Genomic DNA, 21437 nt, shown 5'->3' with positions numbered 1-21437 from the left:
CCCATTAGGACAGTTGAATGATAAAGCACAACTACAAGTGACTAGATAGTGCAAACTCAAGTTTTCTTTTGGGTCAGCATTTGTAGATGAGGTTGAGTTAGACATAATTCCTTTGGATATATGTGGAATTGTTTTAGGAAGTACTTACTTGTACGATAGAAAGGCTATTTTCTATAGAGCTGAGAACTAGTATCTACTGGTTAAAGATGGAATCGAATACTTTATGAGAGCTCATAAGCTCAAGAATAATTATACTCTCATAAACTCAGGGCAGATGAAAAGAATGATTAATTCATGCAAACAGTTCTTACTGATGGTTGTAAAGGAAAATAAACCTGATAAAACCAATGTATTTGAGGGTTGTACTGTTGAACAGCAAGCTGATATAGAAAAGGTTGTTTCAGAGTATGATGTCTTGTTTCAAGAGCCTAAAGGTCTGCCACCCAAAAAGGGAATAGTAAATGATATTATTTTGCAGCAAGATGTTCCATTGCCTAACATTGGGATGTACAGGTTGTCTACTTTAGAGAATGCTGAAATCAAGAAGCAGGTGCAGGAGTTTCTCGAGAAGGGCTTCATCAGGCCTAGCACATCACCATGTGGGTCAACAATTGTTTTGGTGAGAAAGAAAGATGGCTTGTGGAGAATGTGCATTGATTACTGAGCATTGAATAAGATAACAATCAAGAATCATTATCCCCTTCCTCACATAGATGATCTCTTAGATCAATTAAAACAAGCTGTTTATTTCACCAAGCTAGATTTGCACAGTGGATACCATCAGGTCAGAGTTGTAGAGCAAGATGCATGGAAGACTGCTTTCAAAACAAAGCAGGGATTGTATGAATGGCTAGTTATGCCTTTTGGCTTAACTAATGCTCCTACTACTTTCATGAGATTAATGAATGATGTACTCAGACTTTTCTTGATTATTTTGTTATTGTGTATCTGGATGACATTATGACTTTTAGTAAAATGTGGGAAGAACATTTAAAGCATGTTAAGCAGACATTAGATGTTTTTAAAAGAGAAAAATTTTATGTTAAACTCTCAAAATGTGAATTTGGAAAAACATCTCTAAACTACTTGGGTCACATAGTAGGGGGAGGTGAATTGAAAATAGATCCCTCTAAAGTGGAAGTTATTGTAAACTGGCCTAAACCCAGGTCTGCTACAGAAGTGAGAAGCTTCTTAGGAGCAACACAATATTGGAGGAAGTTCATCTCTAACTTCTCCATGATTACAGCTACCTTACATGCTTTAACAGGATTGAATAAGGTGTTTCAGTGGGGAGGCAAACATCAGAAAGCCTTCGACAACTTGAAAGAGAAAATTAGTACAGCACCTGTACTATCAATGCTAGATTTGCAAAGACCATTTGAGATCCAAACTGATGCCAGTGACTATGTCATGGGAGCAGTGTTGACACAGCACGACAAACCCATATGCTATCATTCTGAGACTTTTAATCCTGCAGTAGTTAAATATCCTACATATGATAAAGAATTGTATGCACTAGTTCAGAGTGTGAAGAAGTGGAAACATTACTTAATGGGAAAAGAGGTAGTAATATATACTAATCACCAGCTACTTCAATATCTATACTCCCAAACTAAGCTACAACAATCAAGACATTACAGGTGGATGGGTTTTCCACAACAGTTTCACTCATTAGATATAAAGAGGGCATACATAACAAGGTTGCAGATATGTTATCTAGACCCATTATAAATGCATCTACCATACTTAAGCATAATTCTATAATACATGAAAGCTACATAGAACAATATGCTCAGGATATGGGTTTTAAAGATGTATATGCAACTTTGAGTCAAGGCAAAAGAGTAGAAGAATTGGACTATCATATAAAGGACCGACTCTTATACCATTGTGGGAAATTCTACATTCCACAAACTGAGAAGATAAAGATAATTAGCGAAGCACACACTTCTTTGATATTAGGTCACTTTGGGGTAAGCAAAACAGTTTCACAGCTGCAAATATTCTACTATTGGCCAAAAATGAATGAGACAGTTTCTAGATATGTAAGAGGGTGTACCATGTGTGTTAAAAGCAAGATCAGCAATAGAAAACTAGGCTTGTACACTCCATTTCCAGTCCCTTCTCACCCTTGGGAAAGCATTTCCATGGATTTTGTAGGAGGACTGCCCAAATCTAGAAAGGTCATGATTATCTATACGTTGTTGTGGATACGTTCAACAAAATGTGCATTTTGATACCTTGTAGTAAACAGGTCACAGCTAAACAAACTGCAAAAGTGTTCTTTGAACATGTACGGGTTCATTTCGATTTACCCACTTCCATTGTATCTAATCGAGATACCCGAATTGTGGGGAAGTTTTGGTCTAGTCTTTGGGAACTGATGGACACCAAGTTAAAGAAAAGCACGACTTTTCATCCACAAACAGATGGCTAGACAGAAGTAGTAAACAGGACTGTGATCTAGTTACTGAGAGGATATTGTAGTAAACATCCTAAGCTTTGGGATGAACACTTGTGTTATGTGCAGCATGCTTACAACAGAGCCAAACACTCTTCTATATAGAGATCTCCTTTTGATACCTACTTTGGTTTCACACCAAGGTCTCCTTTAGATTTTGTCTTTGGTAAAGATACCATGGTTGATGGGCACAGTGATGTGGATAAGGCAACCAGGTTCATTGAACAGATCCAGGAGATCCATCAAGCAGTACAGGAACGGCTAGAAAAGATCCAGGCCAAGTATAAGGCTAGGCATGATAAGCATCGGATGGAGCATAGTTTTTAAGTTGGAGACCAAGTCTGGCTGTATATCACCAAGGCTAGGATGCAAGGTGAAGGTAAAAAGCTAAATCCTATCAGGTATGGACCTTTCAAGATACTTGGGAAGATTGGTGAAAATGTGTTTCTCCTTGATCTACTAGCTTACATGCACATCTACTCAGTCGTAAATGCAGATTGTTTGAGATTGTTTGAACCTTCAATGATTGAGGACCCTGAAGAGCAAAGTCAATTGCCTTCTATTAATGACCTGCTACCTGAATACCTCAATGAGTTGTAGGAAGACACAGTGTTGGACAAGAAGGTGAGGACAACATGCAGGGGAGAAGTTGAGTACCTCAGGATTGGGCTCAAAGGTTCAAAGCCAAGCAGCACAAAGTGGGTTGAGATTGGACAAGTGAAGAAACAGTATCCTCACTTAGTCAATGTTTAAAAACTAACTTTTTGTGGTCCAAAAGCTTTTTCAGTAGGGAGGCCATCATCCAAATTGGATCCATAGAAAGACTATCGAGAACCATGACTGAATTAGGTCACACAAATCTCTAATGAAGTCCAAAACAGTATCAAAAACACCCTGGAACCAGTGGCCATGGCAACTGACGTGGAACAACGAGGACCTCGGTCAAAGCAAGCTGACCGACTCCCATGGAGACTGCGCAGGATGCCAAAGTATCCCCTGAGATCCCTAGAATGGAAAAAGGGTGAAGTTTTCGATGTGCGATTAGTGAACAGGGCCAAAAAGGGAAAGCCCAATCACCTGATCGCATGGGGGAACCGAGGACCACTGGCAGAAAAAGGTAAAAGCGCTAAAGTACAAATGTGGTACCTGTGCTTTGGAAACCACCGGTTTTGATTGGGGCGCCCTTGAACGGTAAGAGGTTTTAGACAGGAGCGAAGCGATTCCATACACCGATCAATGCGTGGTAGGCGGAGGTGAGAGAAAACTGTCGTTGATCACACGTTATCGGTCGAGCAAGTCAATCGCGTGAAACATATGGTGTCGGATCTAGAGGGCCCAGATCGGACGGCTAAGATTGCGCCCGATGGAAAGAAGTGGAATCGACAAGGAATTAAGCCGCGTTCTAAAGGGATTTGGAATCTGTTTGACCACCATAGTGGAGGAAGAACGCATCCACGGCATAACTGAAGAAACAAAACGACGAAGCATGTTGGCACCAATTAGAGGAGGACAAGTGGCCACTCCTTGAGCGTTCATGATGACGAAAAACACAGGGAACTCCCATGCATAGTTGTAGAAGGTGAATCGACACAGGTGGAAGAGGAACCAAATAGGCATAGGGATTGAATGGTTAAAGCCATGAAGAGAGACAATAGAATCAGTCAGATTGGGAATCCGAATTGAGGAGAATCCAAGAAACCAAGAGAGACAGTGAACAGTGAACCCTGAGAGGAGGACTGAACACAGAGAACAATAAAGCCAAGCAGAAGAGACAGAGGATCGAATTGACCACAGACATTGTCGAGCACCAGAGAGCTTAAAGATTCAAGCCTTCCCATAGAGGAATTTGTCCGAACTGAGCATCAAATTTGGCTCCTTCCACCATAGACGAAGGGTCACAAAGCTGGTAGGAAGAAAAAGAGTCTGTGTACTCCGAGTGGCTTGGGGAATCCAAGAACCACCCTGCCAAGCAAAATCTGCTTCAGGAGAACTCATATTGAGTCCCTGTATTGTAATTTCTCTGTTGAAAGACACAATAAAACTAGGCCACCAATGAAGCTAGACCGGAGACGTAGCCCTGTAGAATAGGGTGAACTCCTTATTAAAACTGTTTGTTTCTTTGTGTTGCTTACTATATTTCTCTGCTATCTTTCCATTTATTTTTTGTGTATTGGCAATCTGATCGATCCATTGTTTCAATAACACAGAACACACACACACCAGCACATGAGTCTATAATACCTTAGTTTAATAAATCTTTAACTGATTACACTCATAGGGTGAATATCAGATCAGTTGGTCAGCCGATTTTCAGGGTGCGGTGACAGAGCGATGTATTTTTTATTTTTTTTTGAAATTGTTATGATTTATAAATTTAATTAACATTTATCGTTTTCGTTGTTAATTTAAGTTAATATGCTTTCTTCATTTACTGATTTATGTGTTTCTTTTGTCGGGAAAATGGCATCAAAGAAGATTTTTGTGAATCTTTTTGGACCAAAGACTCTTAAAGGTGGATCTTCAAAAAACATTGGTGAACGAACTCCACCTGAGCTGATGGCTACAAATCTTTCAAGTGCCTAAAATGATAAGAAGATGATTTCATACTCGAAGATATCAAAAGAAGTGAAACTTCCATCAAGAATCTGGTATGTGAAAGAAAGAGAAAGCCAAAATGTGAATATATATCTATATATTGATATACCGAATGATAATGGAATTTATGATGTGATGGGAAACATCATAGACATGTGTTCGGTACCAGAAAATGAAGTTGTTTACATACTTACAAAACCGCCCAAGTTGCATGAAAGGATTAAATAGTATGACATGAGAGAGGTATCTACAAAGTTGTGTAAACAAATCGTAAATGAGATGAAACAAAATATCTTAAGTGTTGTTATTTATATTTGTGTTTTATGTTCTTGTAACTATCTGACTATATTTTTTTAACTTTGTTTTTATTGACATATGATATTTTGTTTGGCAAAATTTTGTTGAAAGTTGTTCAATTAGGTTGGGAGGCATTCATTTCATAGAGCATGAGATTATGAAATTTGTCAGCAGTTTCTACTCAGTGTTTAAAGAAGATATGGAAAACAAGAAAAATGTAATAATTGACGATGCTACAAAACTACATCCAAGGGATTAGAAAAAAAAAGGCCTCTAGTGGATAAATCTAGCAATGGTAGACAAGTTACTTTTGAAGACGATGAAGTTGAAACTGACAGTGAAGAATATGTTGTCATTACTGAAGATGACATTGGAACTGAGAAGCGCCGTAAAAGACCAAAAGTAACAATGCCCAAGAATAAATCTATTACATTTAATGATGAGAATGTTATGAAGAAGAAATGTAAAGTTGAAGATTTTGAAGTATTCATTACCAACAATCAAGAACCTAGTGAAACTTCAAAAGAAAGCAAAGAAATCATTATACTAGGAGCTAATTTAGAGGATGGCATTTTCAAAACAAAACAAAATTCCATTCGACAGAATTTGACAAAGAGAAACTTAGTTGAGGGTGGTCGTACATTTTAGCTTAATGTCAGACAAATCTATAAGGCAAGTGAAGGACAATGTCAATATCAAGTCAAGAAGCCACATCATCTACATGTTCACAGCTTGAAGACATTGATGAGGTACAATCCATATGCTCATGTGGTTAGTTATGTGCTTCTTGTTGATCCAGTTCGTGTTCCCAACAAAGAAGCATTTCATAAGTCAAAATGTTTTGAATACAATTATTATGTGCTTGTGGGGAACCATTTTGTAGAAGCTCAAAGACAATTGATGGAGGAATGTCCCAATAACCCACATTTTGAAACAATGAAATGTATCACTTATGCTGGTCTATCAAATACAGAAGCAATGTTAGTGGCATGGGATCATAATTCAGATAATGAATATAGGATGTCTATGAATTTCATCAAAAGGGTTAGATTTATTCTTAGTGAATTTGAAGAAAAATGTGGTGGGGATAGGATAAATGTTACTGTAGAATTCTGAAAGGAATGTTGTATGGAAATAGGTTATCCAATTGAAGAGAAAATCAATTCAAAAGGTGGAAAAGACAACAAATTTAGTGATTTATTTAGAGGTGTTGATAACATTTTCTAGTTGGAATTTAGAACTGGAGAGATATGGGAGTTAATTAATGAGATTTTTAGCATGTGGGAAGACATTGGCATTAAAAATGAGAAGGTAAAAAAGTCTAAATCATTGATATGTAGCAATAGTAAATCAGGTCCTGAAATGAAGCAGCTTCTAGAAGATATGACTATCACACCTTGGAGAGCATTGCAAGGAGTGAAGGATGAAAAATTTGTCAAAGCAATATTATCTCGTTTGAGGTTAGGGGAATTATCATTGGAGGAAATGTCTGAGGAATTTCAAAAGTAAGTTTGTTGAATTATTTTTATTTATTTCTAGATTATAATTTTCTTTTAAATATAACATATTGTTCTTGGTAGTATTTGTTACACATATCATTATATTAACTTTTTTTACTTTATCTATGTAGTCACAAAGTTTACATGAAAATTCAAGAACAAATGGTTAAATTATTGAATGAAGATAGTTGGGATGATGTTGTACGCAACTGTCCAGATTCAAGTTCTACATCAACATTAAAAGTTTTTTATCTTGCATTTAAAAAGGTATGTGTATTTATACATTTATTTTTATTCATCTGTGTACTATTTTTAATTTATAACATACACATATATTTGTTTATTTTATAAAAGATGAAGAAGGATGATAATGGAGCACCAGATAGTTTCAGAACCTTTATTGAAAAAATAAAGATCGAAAGATTGAAGAAGCAACATATTAAGAATGTTGAACTTGATCCAACTCTTACTCATTTCATTTGAAATGGGCTAGACACTATTCAATATCAAGTAATACAAGGCGACTGTGAAGACATTGCTAAACTCATACCTAAAAGGGATTATGCCTTAGTTATTGCAGATATTCCCCATGGTTTCAATATTCCAAACATTGACTATGATAGTGACCCTTATACTTATCAAGCTCTTAGTAAAGTGGTTGCGGGATTTCTAGAAGTCACGTCATCACCATTATAAAGATTTGTGACATTTCATTCAGACACACAATTGGCAATGTTATTGTCAAGCTTCAAGGGGAAAAAAATTCAAGGATGCAGCTTACATGGTAAGACGTTTAAAATGTGTATTTGATTAATGTTGAAAAATTCATTTATGTACAAGTTAATTGAACTTTTACTATTTCATTTTACAAGCGAAAGTCAAATCTTCTTAACCGTGAATATCAACTATTTATAAATGATTGTGAGTTCATCCATATTGATAGTTGGGCAAAAGATGATAGTTATATCTCTATGATTTTTAATCAGGTAGATGGAAAGAGTCATAGCTAAATACTGACTTATGATGCTGTTGTGAGAAAACTAACATATGAAGACAAAGAAGCAATAGGAGAGATAGTTAACATTTATCAAAAACCACAGTTATTGATTAACTATCTTATACATATGTTCAAATGAAGGAGATTGGGTTTTGGATTTATTTTCTGGCTCAGGTAAGTTTTATTATATGGAATTGAATTTCAATATGTTATTTCTTAATTAATATGTCATTGTACTAATTTACTTCATTATTTCTTTTGTGCTTGATAACTAGGTACAACACTAAGATGTTGCCTTCAAAAAGGAAGAAATTGCATTGCAATTGAAAAAGATCCAATATAGTTCAATTTCATTCAGCAAAGAGTTAATGCTTTTCAATTTCTTCCAGATGCAATGCAAAAAATTGGGTTGAAGAAAGGGGACTTAGTGAATCACATGTGGAAAAAAAGGCAAAGGAACCTCAACCACCATTTCACGGAATGATTGGAAAGGCATACATTGGGAGATTCGCAGACATCAAAGATCCATTAGAAGAGGAAAATAAGAAAAATGAAGCAAAAAGTATTGTGGAAGAAGACAATGATGAAACTCTAGAGGACGAAGAGTTTGGATTACGTGACATTGTTGATTAAATTTAAGTTATGCTTGGAAATCAAGCTCATTTTTTGTAACTATTAATTAGTTATACTTGTAATGTTTTGACTTTGACATTTTATGAGAAGAATATACACTCAATTAAGGTTGTTATGCGTTCAATATTTGTGTTATGTGATTTTCGCATTAATTTTTAAGTTAATCATTATTTTTTGAAAAAAAGTGATTATAATTATTTTTTTGACATGAAATTCATAAAAAACACTATTATTTAACCATTTTTAGTTAAAAACTTCCTATAAAAATTGTGATTTTGACATATCATTTCTAGCAAAAAATTATCAAAACATGTAGTTTTTTAGTTATAATTATGTTAAAAATGGTTATTTTATGTCAATTGTTAAAAAATATTGTTTTTTAGAGACAATTATTTCATGTGGATTGAAAAATTAATTAACGATGTATAAATATGTAGAATATCAAAAATTCAAAATATCGACCTTCTTCTTTAAATATCCACAACAATAAAAACCTCACTACAAAAAAAAATAATAATAAAAAAATAAAAACAAGAAAATATGAAGAAGAAGACCACTTCAAAAATTATTAAATTTACAAAATAATTATTTACATTTCATACATTAGAAAATTAAAAGTAAAAAAAAAAAAAAAGCCTTTTAAAAAAGGGCATGGTGTAGAATTACCACTTTTTTAAATCAACATCAAAATCACTACCATTCTAAAACGTAATGTACATTAAAAAATGTATAGTGCCAAAAACTATGCTCTAAAAAAAACATGTGTGTTCTGCATCACCCCTTTTCAAACTCGGGTCACTTTTTTGCTATCTCTACAAAACGGGTAACAGTATTAGTTCCCGTTTCAAAGTTTACATTGTTTAAACCACAGTACTACATACTAGGCATAATAACATATTCATAACCGACATAATAGCAACAAAAATACCAAGGAAACAACAGTCATAATACATATTCATAACCAACATAATAACAACAGAAATACCAAGGAAACAACAGTCATGTAATCCATATATAAACTAGTATAATACTCATGAAATAACAAGGAGAAATAACCTCATATTAGTGATGCAAAAGCCAATCCGGTATGGGACTACCACATTCCACCCAATGGTAGACATGGTTGAGCCAATCATCCAGTCACCCCGATTCCATATTCCAAGCATGAATGTGGGATCTCATAAAACACATCGATCAAAACCATCCAGGGCTTCCAGAGGCCAAACCACCTCAACCCATCAAACAAAGGTTCCACCTCATGGTTAGACATCACAAAACCATTGTCAAATTGGTATCTAACCAAGCCTTCTTGGGCTCCAGAGTGTTTGTTCCAACCTAGCTTATAGGACTAGTATCTCAACCTATGGCTGCTACTGGGCTCGACAACATTTGTCCAACCAAGTCTATAGGACTAGTAATTCAACCCAACACTTTTCTAGGCTTCTGGAGTTTTTGTCCAACTAGGGCTTCTAGGACTAGTAAGCCAACCCACCAATGGCTTTTAGAGCATTTTTCCAACCAAGGCTTCTAAGACTAGTAACTTAACCCGAGTTGTTATAGGGCTACGAGAGCATTTGTCCACCCAAGGCTCTAGGACTAATAACTCCTAGAGCCTTATTGCTCAATTTTATTTCTCTTTTGATGATAACTTTTTCTATAGAAAGTGCATTGGACTACCGTGGTCTATCCTAACTTTAAATTACCTCCTTACGAGATATTATCTACATTTTTTATTACATGTAAAATTTCTTCCAATTTTTTTTCATATGTATATTTCATCAAGTATTTTACTTGAATTGTTCACTTTCAAAAGAAAAGCTTACCTCTTCTTTTGCTAATACTACTACAATTTCTTCTCCTGATGCATCACATTCTATTATGAATGTTTTACCAAAATCATGTGTTTCCCAAATTGGTGTAGAAGGTAGAATCCTTTAAGACAGAGAACACCAAAGTAGCCTCACAATCATACAAATGATTTTTCATCAAGACAGGTATGAGTGGGTCCACAATGCAGGCATAATATTTTTTAAAATTCAATAATATCTCGTGAGTCAAAAAAATCCTCTAAATCTCTTTATGTTAGCAATAAAGACCATTTTGCAACAACTTGGATCTTTTAAAGGTCTACATTAACTCCTTCCTTTGAAACAATATGACCCAAATACTCTACTACTTATTTCCCAAACCCTATTTATGATATTTTTACATAAAATTGATTGCTCTTAAGAATTTGTAGAACTTTGTCCACATGCTTAATATTTATTCCCTTCTTAAAATTTCTAAGAAAGGGTTGCAAAAAATTATTCACAGGGATTTGAAAAATAGAAGGATCATATAGTCAAGCCAAATGGCATGACCAAGAACTCATTGCACATCACGTGTTCTAAAAACAATCTTTAGAATGTCTTCATTTCTTAATTTGATTTTGTGGTATCCGAATTCAATATCAAGCTTTGTATAATAATCCACTTCGTAAAGCTCATTTAATAGCCCAATAATGATGAAAGATATTGAAACCAATGCCTCTTGACTCATTCAAGCTTACTGAGGAAACTATGACCATTGAGGTAGTTGTGAGATTTTTCTCTGACCTCCAAAGGTGCAAGACTCATTTGAGGAACTAGATACTAGAATCCCGATTTTTGTAGATTGTTTCATCACAAATGTTCCATTAACTACATCATTCATACCAAATTGCAATGTTTGACTTGAGGATAAGCCAAATATTCGGGGATATTGGCACAAGGGGAATATTGAAGTTTTGAAAGTCTTAACAAGTCAAAATAGATGCGCAAAGGAAAGGGATGTTGCACTAAGTGAAGGAAATACACTCCACAAAGACGTATTTCATAGTACTCTACACAATTGAGTAGGATATACACTGCGGGCATATGATGTAGCATGAATACCTGTAATGAATTGTAAATCAATTGTATTGATCTTGTAACCAACTTATAGGTAGGTTAGTGTGATCCCCACATAAAGCACACTTATAAAATGATGTAATAAGAGAGAGATAGAAGAGGCATATCATTTTGCAAGAGATCATTTTTTCATTGTAGAGTTCTTTCAACGTTGCAAAGCTCTATAATTATTCTAATAGAGGTTAGACTTGTTAGCTATTTTTAATATATAGATCTCATTTTTGAGAGGAATTAATGAGAGATATATTTATTTTAAAATTTTATAAGTCCTTTTTGTCCTATTGAATGTATTTTTAAGCTTATTAGTCTAATCTTTTAAGGATTTTTAAATAATGTTGATATGAATGTTTAAATGTAATTGTAATTGTGAATGTTTACTTTTGATTGAAAGGTACTCATTGTTGGCCTAGTTTTTCTATCCAATATGTGGGTGGGTTGGCCCACCAAATCTAATGTTATATAAATAAATAAAGAAGAGATATTTATTGACCAGTCCTCCATCTAATAACGAGGAGATATTTATTGATGATTCCTCCATCATTGAGTAAGGAAAAAGAATTGGGTACTGTAAAGTACCTCCTTGAAGTCGAGTATCTTCACTAGGATTTAAAATTGACACATGTTTACCCTTTTATTATTTTTAGTCGTAAAATATAGCTTTTTTGTAAAATAAACACATCATTGTTGACTAGCTAGTTATTTCGAAAAATGTCAAAATGACGGGTATATAAAAAAAAATAGTTTCATATATATATATATATATATATATATATATATATATATATATATATATAAGAGTAGTACAATTAGGACAACGAGCTAGACGAGCTATCCAGAGGAATCCTTACAAAGTCATGAATAAATACAACAAATGCCTAAGACTTTGGTTGGCCATATAGCTACAATTATGCATAAAACTAAAATCTAAATCCCAATACCCAGAACAAGATGGCATCACACATAAATGCATGAACAAATTTTAGTCACAACCAACCATTGCCTATTCACGATGCCAAAAAAATGTACGTCAATCGGTCCTCACAAGTCCCAAGATGGATTCAACAACAATTTCTTCACCATTCCTTTCTGCTTTAAATGAATCATAGTAGTATTTGCTACATATCTGGAATTTTAATATCAGTGACCTATCTTCACACACAAGAAATCCTCGAATGTATTTGCAAGTGGTCAGGGATTTCTTTGGCGCAAGCTAATTTAGCTTAAAAGTATTCTCCAGGAAATTAGAAAGCCACCTAGAAATGTAATTATGCCAACATTGATAGATGAAGCTGACGCTTTTTCATCATTTGTATGGGACTATGGCTTCTGCATGCGCGAGAGGGCACCACAGTAAAGAGCATTTCTAGGAAGAGGAAACTTCGTTTTGTTGTTTATCTCCAGATTCACAACCATTACATATGTTTCCTAACCCAAATATAGGTATCTAAATTTTTGGCTTGGATATTCCACATGCCAACATTATCTAGAGATACTAGAATTGTTTTCCAGACATTGGGGAAAACTTGTGTTGTGGAACGCGAAACTCCATCCACTTTGTTGTAAGTTCCTCTACTATCTTCGATCCAATCTCCATATTCCACCCTGAAAACAGAAAAGGCATAGCCATCCATGTGATAACTTCTCACAGCTATATCATTATTCTGTAGAATGATTTCCATGAATCCTCTATAGTTTCCATTAATTATCAACATGTCAACATTTGGTGTCCTATTCAATTGTTTCTCTGGGAAACCACGTTTGAAGACTCGAGATAGATTAAAACAATCAACAAGCTTGAGTGGAGTTGCAAGAGCTTGGTAAGAAATCCCATTCAAAGTGCAACACCGTATCCCATTGATTAATTATGGTGGCTTGTTTTTCAACACAAAGAACCGAGTGACATTAATATGTCCATATTTGAACAACCCTTGTGGATTAGACCTAGCAGCCCTAACAGATACATTTCTCTTCATAGATCTCGCTTATTTCATAGAGAATTGGTTGTCATAATAATCAACCAGACCATATGGAAGAGGCCCTTTTGCCCTACCTTTAGAATTGGAATAATGCGAGATCATCGCACCCATGAAATTGGACCAAATAGTTTTATTAACAAAGCAAGCACTTGCCACCATCTAATAATCAATTCTTGAATTTTGGTCCATCGTCACCAGGAATGAGTAAGACTGACCAACATGAATATCCAAGTTCGTGTAATTTTGTTGTGATGTATAGGACCCTTCTATCTCTGCAAGCAACAAATTATGATTCTAGATTCTAAAGTTCAAAGAAGTTGAAATCCTAGTATTGGGTAGCCTCAGGCGATAGCTTTTCTCAGGCTGAACATTGAATGTCTTGTACTCAATACCAACAGGGATTGAATTATTGTAACGGTAGGGCCCTTTCCCATTAAAAGCACTCCATCAAGAATTCCATGATCCTTGCTACCATCAAGGGATGTTCGCAGATCTTTATGACTCCTTGTATACCAATCACCAAAAACTATTGTGAAATCTCCATGAGGAGTTCCAAATGGCACTGGCGATTGTTCACAATAACTCCTCCAAACCCTCATGCTTCTCTATGAAATTGAAGGTAAGGAAAGTAAAAGAAGCTACCAATTTGATATTTGGCCTAAAAATTATAGATTCAGTTCCATCCTACCAGAATAGGACAACTGGTTCCAAATACAACAGCTTCCCAAGAATTTATATGATTTTGCAAACCATTCCAGGTGATCAGAGGTGGCTCATCCAAATTTTTCAAAACATTCACTACCTCATTTCAATTGGTTATCAAGTTGACCAAGGGTCCAAGATACTGCCCATTAATCCCAATCACCTGTTGCTTCACACCTAGAGGGGCAGCTTCAATGTAAGAAACATTCGATTCATAAAAAAAAGTTAGGTCTCCATAGTAGGCCTCTCTGAAGAAAACCCAAACAAACACAAGGAACAAAAATCTTTTTTACTCCCCCATGGCAATTATTTTCTTCTTCGAACAAGCTTTCTTCTACAGAAATGTAAGCTTCGGCATATGTTAAAAACCCTTCAGAACCCCAAACTTACAATTTATGAAATGGGTGTCAAGAAAACAACACAACTTTTTTGGAAATCTCTTCTGGGTATTCAAGACCACCTTGCATGCATTTTATGAGCTATTTACGCGGAGAATGAACATGTTGACAAAACATGATAGCTATTGGTCACCTGTAGTAGTCGAGGTTCTTCGGAGTTCGTCAGTAGCGACTAGTGGTTGTCATTGCGAAAAGACAAATACACAACTTCCCACCCCGCACAACACTACAAATAGACGAGATGGAGATTCCACATGTCAAAATGAGATAAGTGCAAGGAGGATGAAAACTATGCTTGCTGATTCGCTGCAATGAACAGTGTCTAGAAATCAAAAGCTCGCATAGAGAACACCTTCAACGTAATTAAAATAGAGATAAGGGCTAGTTTCATTACTTGAACTATTCAAGAAACATGCGATAGAAAGTTATAAGAAAGACATTGAGTGTATTCTAACAAATTATTAAAAGTTTTGGTTTAAATTCATTATAGGTTTTTCTTCAAATTTTGTGGTTGAGTTGCAAAAGATGAATATTTTAAGGATATTGAATTTATTTTTGTATTTAAAGGAATGTTGAAAGCTCAAGAAGATAATAACAAAGAACATGGGGGAAAATTGAAGTGTCGGTCATGGAAAAATCCATATCATGATGAGAATGCTCATGATTATCTTTGGTTCTATGGTCACAAATCTCATCTATATTGTTGTTTCATTCAAAGACAATAATGTACAGGTTATTGGTGCCACTTTCTATTGTACTTTTGGGCACATTACTCTCAATTTTTTTGATGAATCTCTCTTTTCTATGTTTTCAAGCAACACAAAAATTGAACCATCTTGTTATTATCACAACATTTTGTCATGTTTTCTTTTGATGTGGATAAATATCAAATTTAGTATTGAATTTTCTAATCATAAATTTTTTAAATTCTCCCATAGAGGCCCCTACCTCTATAGTGGCTAGATGGAGACCCCTCTTAATTAGCGAATAAGGTTATTGCAAGGTGGGTCATTTATGCACCTTAAACACCTATAAGATCTATGCATTATTTTCAATTTCATGGCAAGTGGAAAATTACATTCATTCATGGTGAAAATTACATTCTTTATATTCCATGAATACCACTCAATAGACCATCCAAAGATAATTGTGCCATGAGTTAGCGAAGTTTGAGAGTTTCCTCTGACTTTGGAGTGGTCCTTCATGTAACACCATATTGAAGAAGCCACCTCACCTTCTCTCTCTGCTTGCATTAATAATATTTAGCAACAGTTCAAGAAAATTAGAAGCATATAAGGACATGGATTATATATTGGACTATAAGAGATTAGTTACCTTGCCTTGTAATTTTTGGTATCATTCACCAAACATCTTGTCAAGCTCACTAAACATGCAATTTTGGAACAACAATCAATTTGGGAAAGTATGTTATTTTCCTTTTGCTGAAAATATTAAATAAATTATAAAACCAAAATTGAAGGAATAGAAAATCTAAAAACTCGTGATACAGAAACACTATAAAATACTTCATATATTACTTCATTCCCATCTTGGGTACATGAAAGAATCGATGTTGATAATACTAAAAAAAAAAAAAAACACTCATAATGGCATACTCATATCAATACTTATTACAATGAAGAATCTGATGTTTTGGAGTAATAATGACATTAACTACAATTTAACAATTGGAAATAAAATGATAAAACCAAAAGAAAAATCTACATCCAAATAATTAGGGATGTTGTTTAGATTCTAAAATTGTAAGACCATGGTTGTTGGATGTGACTGCCTCAACTAGTTATATAGTATACGTGTTGGATTTATTTGTTTGGGGGAAGCTTCTTTTGTTTGTCATGTTGTTTTAAATATATGAATCAAATAATGATTATATTTTATATCCTTAAAAAAATTATATAAAATTATTGACACGTAATCCTAAGGGATTGGGAATTTCATATAAATATTGTAAATAGGAAAATAAGGAAGCATTGGAAGATGAAGACACAATAGAAGACAAATCCCAATGTTATCCCTCTCATTGTATATATTATTGATTTCTCTTAATGAATTGTATATTCATGGAGTTACCCAATTCGTGGCTTAACATGGTATCAAAGCCAACTCCTCATTTTTTGATTCCCTTTATATCCATGTAACTGATATTTTCTCTATTATATTTTGTCCCTCTGTTCTTTGTCATATTCCCTGCAAGATTCTATGCATTCAAGTCACTTGGAGATGCATTGAACATCCACCGTGAGTGTTGGTTTTGGGTTCTATTATGCATTAAAGACCACCTATAACACAATCTTTTCTCTCTCTTAGTGAGTTGAGTCACTCCCTTTTATTTCTTAGCTAAGAGACCACTATAGGAACGAACTTCCTTTGGAATAAAGGAATCAAATATTTCATCTCTGCTGAAAATCGTGGTATGTATGTGTTGGAGATTACATTTCATGTTTGAGCAAGTTCTTTTTGCAGGCTAAAAACCATGAATGTAATGTTGACCATTGAAGATAGTATGCCTTGTTTTAAAGTTTGTGAATTCCCATATTTAAGCTATGTGTTGCACATTGGTTGTTTATATTGTGTAAATATTGTTGCATTAATGGTATGTTGGAGGATGGTATTTGGCTCATATATAAGAAGAATGTGCATTGAAATTATTTGAAGATTGTGTGTTGCATGACTATGCATACATATATTTGTTTTGTGCATTGTTTTTTGTGTTGAAGCCATTATATGCGTTGGTTAATAGTGTTGAATGACATATTAAATTCCTTGCGACATTCTATTGAATGCTGGATAAGTGCGTTGAGTTTTTTTGAAAGGTTGTAATATATAATATATGATGGGTATATATAAATCATATATTAAGGTGCGTTGATTTGGATAAAATACATATAGATTATATATATTTGATGTATTTTAATTCATATATATTTTATGAATGGATGATTGCCTAAGTTGTATGGTTTATATATAAAAGTAATATCAATTTTATTGTAGAGACATTTCATATTTTTATGACTGTTAAGGGTGCAATTCAAAATTATATGATGCATTCACTCATCTCCACAGTGGGAGTAGTTCTCAGTATAAAAGAGAAGTCCAATGAGTGTTGTAGAAAGAGAAAACACACACTGATTTTCAGTGAGTTCTGGAAAGGAGTTTGTGAAGGAGGAGGAAATCCTCCTAAGAAGCCCATGTCTGACAAGGAGCTTTCCATATGGGAGAACAAGAAAGAAAAGGCCTATGCGTTGATTGTAACATCAATCAATGAAGAGGTGAGTCATCATATTATGCCATTTACATATGTTTTTGGTGCTTTAAAGAATCTAGAAGTACAATTAATGATCAAACTGTTTAATTTAGAATTGAAGGATGATGATCCTCTTTCCTTAGCCTCTGAAATAACAACCATTATGCATGACATAGAAGCCACTAGTGTCAAAATGAATTTTCCTCTCACATGTTTTCTCAAGGCATTGTATCCCACTTATTCCCATTATCTTCAGTCATTACAAGCTAGTGGAAACCTTTCAAAGATTTCTTTTAACTCTCTTGGTGTCAAAATGGATGTTCCTCTCATAGATTTTTTCAAGGTTTTGTATTACAGTTATTCTTGTTATCTTGAGTCATTACAAGCTAGTGGAAAATCTTCAAAGATTTGTTTCAACTCTCTTGGTGTCAAAATAGATGTTCCTCTCACAAATTTTGTCAAGGCATGGTATCCCACTTATTTCCATTAATTCATTACAAGCTAGTGGAAAAATTTCAAATATTTATTTTGACTTTCAAATTATTTTGGGAAGTGTCACACGGAATGAGTCGATCTTGCGGACAAGATAGACCTTCCTAGAATCTAACAATATCTAGTGACAAGCAAGCCAATCAAAAACTATCTTTCTCTAAATATGAAATATATAAACAAAGGAAAACAAGTGTTTTAGGCCTACCTTGGGTCCAATGCAAGTTTGTGGAAGCCTCGCTCCTTTGATCCAAATGAGCTCCCTTCTAGCGAACCTGCAAGCACAAACAAGCAAACAAATTAAATAGCACCTGAAAATCCAATATCATAAAGCATACTTATCATGATGATCAAGGAATTCATGAAACAAATGACATAAGACAATTTGTTGAGAAAAATGAATCTGATTGTATTAATTCAAATCAAATAAGAACTTTACAACCTGTGCCTTGATGCTGTACAAGCTCCTCCCAGGGTCAAACAAGAAGTCTCCTATACTTTGACAAGTTTCACTCTCTTCCCAATGAAGCCAAAAGGTATGTGATCTCTCCTCTCAAGATTAACTAGGAAGTCTTAATTACACCAGCATTTACCCTCAAAAATGTTTAGCCTACAACCTCCCTAGCAACCAGCCCAATGCCTTAATTTATAGTGCAATGGAGGGAAGTTACTAGGTCCTCCTTCAAAGGGATAAAGCCCTCCTTCAAAGGGATAGCTCCTCTCATCAAGGGATTAGCTCCTTCTCTTTTGGGATGCATGAACCACCTAAGAGCGAACAATCCACGTCAAAATTCCTTCTAGAATCATCTAGAATTAACCCAAAGTGAGTTTTTAGAATAAACTTGCGCCTTTTTGACTTTCACAGGGGTCCACACCCACTCCTTTAGGGACAGAGCGGGCAGGTATTGTGAACAGGGGGTGCAGGACCGCAGGCAACAGTGAGAGAAAGTGCGGAACCAGAGCTTTGTTGATTTTCAATGTCTTTCTCTCATTTTCAAAGCTTGACTTGAAGAGCTGAGGTCTGAGACTTGCTTAGGAGGACAATACAAGTGATGATAGACCCATACTGGCTGCAAATAGTCATTGTGATGATATTTTTGTGTAACAGATTGCCCCCTAAAGTGCGAAGTCTGTAGTAGATGAGGATTTCATTTATCATTTAGGAAGAGTGAAGTACTTTATCATTTTGAGGATCATCTTGTGGAGAGCCTGGTTGGAACCTGTAAGAAAATTCAATGCAAAATATATATATGAGATCATATCATCGTTGAGGTAGGCATTCCCATACTCAGATCAAAACTGACTAGAAAACTAACTACTGCTCTGATATAGGAATGATCTTGTAATACATCACAAGTATAAACACATGTAGACACAGTATGGACGCAACCATCTGTTTATGAATAGTCCACAATATAATGAATACAAAATTCCTCGCAGCCTAGATTGTGGAAACTAGATCCAGGGTCTTCATTTCTACTTCCCAAAATAGTACGATTCTAACCATGTGAATGAATGTGTTGAAGTCGAACATGGTAGAAACCACTTGATTACCAGTCAATTATGTAAACTATTAACAAGTGTGAGAGAAACCACCAGTAATGTCAATGGCTCTCAAAGTACCCAGTACAATCCATGAGATGTGAATAGATGTGTGGATGTCGAACATGTCACGGAGTCCTTTGATCGAAGGTCAATGATGCAACCTGTCGTCGAAGGCGAGAAACCTGCCATTGAGGCATGCAGATCCCAAGGTACTGACGATTTCTAGATCATCTTTCTAGATAATGAGCTGGAGTCGATAGAAAGCGATCTGTCATAGGCAAGCCCACAACACGAAATCATAGATCAAGTTTGAAGAAATTTAGTTGCAAGGACTGACTCAGGGATGGTCAAGATGGATGACAGATATTTTGCAGATGAATGGCTTATTGGCACTGACCTCTTGAACACATAACGACACGGCAGATGGTTTTGTGACAATTGACCCAAAGTTAATACCCAAAAAACCAGCTGAAGACTTTCAATGTGGTTTGATCAACTGTTAGGCAAAGGATTTCCCAACCCAAGTGAATAAAAGTGTCGTGTTCAAGAGTGGTTACAAAGTATGACAAACAGGCTCATTTTTCTCTCTTTTCCCCCACCATTTCTGGAAATTACCTCTTTATTTTGACAAGCTTGAGGAGGATAACATTTGCTTGATTATAAGCTCATCCTTCGGATGAGTCCAACTTAGTTTAAATTCGAACCCTAAGAAGGAGTGGTTTGTTCCTGTTTGTAATTGAACAGGTCCTTTACTGTTAAATTTTAACGAGTCCAGTATAGGAGAAACTCGGAGTTTTTCAATTTTAGAGAGTCTGAAAAAACTTAAGAAGACTCCAGGGTTGGCCTTTTTCATAAATTTGTGTCTTCCAAGCCCAAAAAAGTATAAAATAATACTTGAGAGAACCGCTTGATCTTTACGACCAAGGAGTACTTTTCGTAATTAGTGTCTCTGATCCGAAAAAGTAAAAAAGTGATCAATGACACGTCGTTTTATAACCAATATCAAATTTGAAACGACAAAAATCCGCAATCTTTTCATGTTTTTACGGTCAGAAAAAGAGCTGTAAGTGGACCGTCTTTTTAGTTCCATTTTAACGAGTTTAAAAAGAAAAACGTGGCGATCTTTTCATGTTTTAGGAGTCAGAAAAGAGCTTAAAGGTGACTCTAATGTTTTTTTTGTCGAAAATGACCGATTTCGCCTGAAAAATCCGTTATCCTGAACAAAAACTCAAACATTACTCATACCTGTTTAAAATGGATAAGAATGCTGCAAAAGTTACCTTTCTAAAGTGAAACATAAACAAATTTACAATTCATTTATTCAAAAAACTTATAAAAAGGGCTTTCGTCAATTCATGTTTACCGTTTGAGATTTGGGTGAGAAAATAGAGCTTTTGGTCAGTAACTTCCCGTGAAGATTGCGGAAAATCCATCCGTCGGAATCGAGCGTCGTCTCCTCCAGGTAATCCACATCATCCTACTCTTCAAAATTATCCGTTTCAATTTGTTTTTAGGGTTTCATTTCATTTTTTAGAGGATTTTTAGGCTAGAAACCCGCGTGCGGGGGCCCGCAGGCACAACACAGGCAGCCCGCGGACCCTGACTTTTTCTCAATGGGGAAAAAGTCAGGGGTCCGCACCTGCCGTGAAGGCA

General features: G+C 35.2%; 1 pseudogene; it reads right to left on the bottom strand.

The window, feature by feature from the left end:
* Positions 1–12726: 12726 nt before the first annotated feature.
* Positions 12727–14445, bottom strand: LOC149265612 (monocopper oxidase-like protein SKU5 pseudogene; annotated as a pseudogene).
* Positions 14446–21437: the final 6992 nt, after the last annotated feature.

This window comes from Pinus tabuliformis, chromosome 6 (assembly GCF_031772625.1).
Source record: "Pinus tabuliformis cultivar Carrire ecotype Pingquan chromosome 6, CPIR1, whole genome shotgun sequence".
NCBI lineage: Eukaryota > Viridiplantae > Streptophyta > Pinopsida > Pinales > Pinaceae > Pinus > Pinus tabuliformis.
The sequence above is the reverse complement of the archived record's forward strand: the minus strand, read 5'-3'. Positions and strand labels throughout refer to the sequence as shown.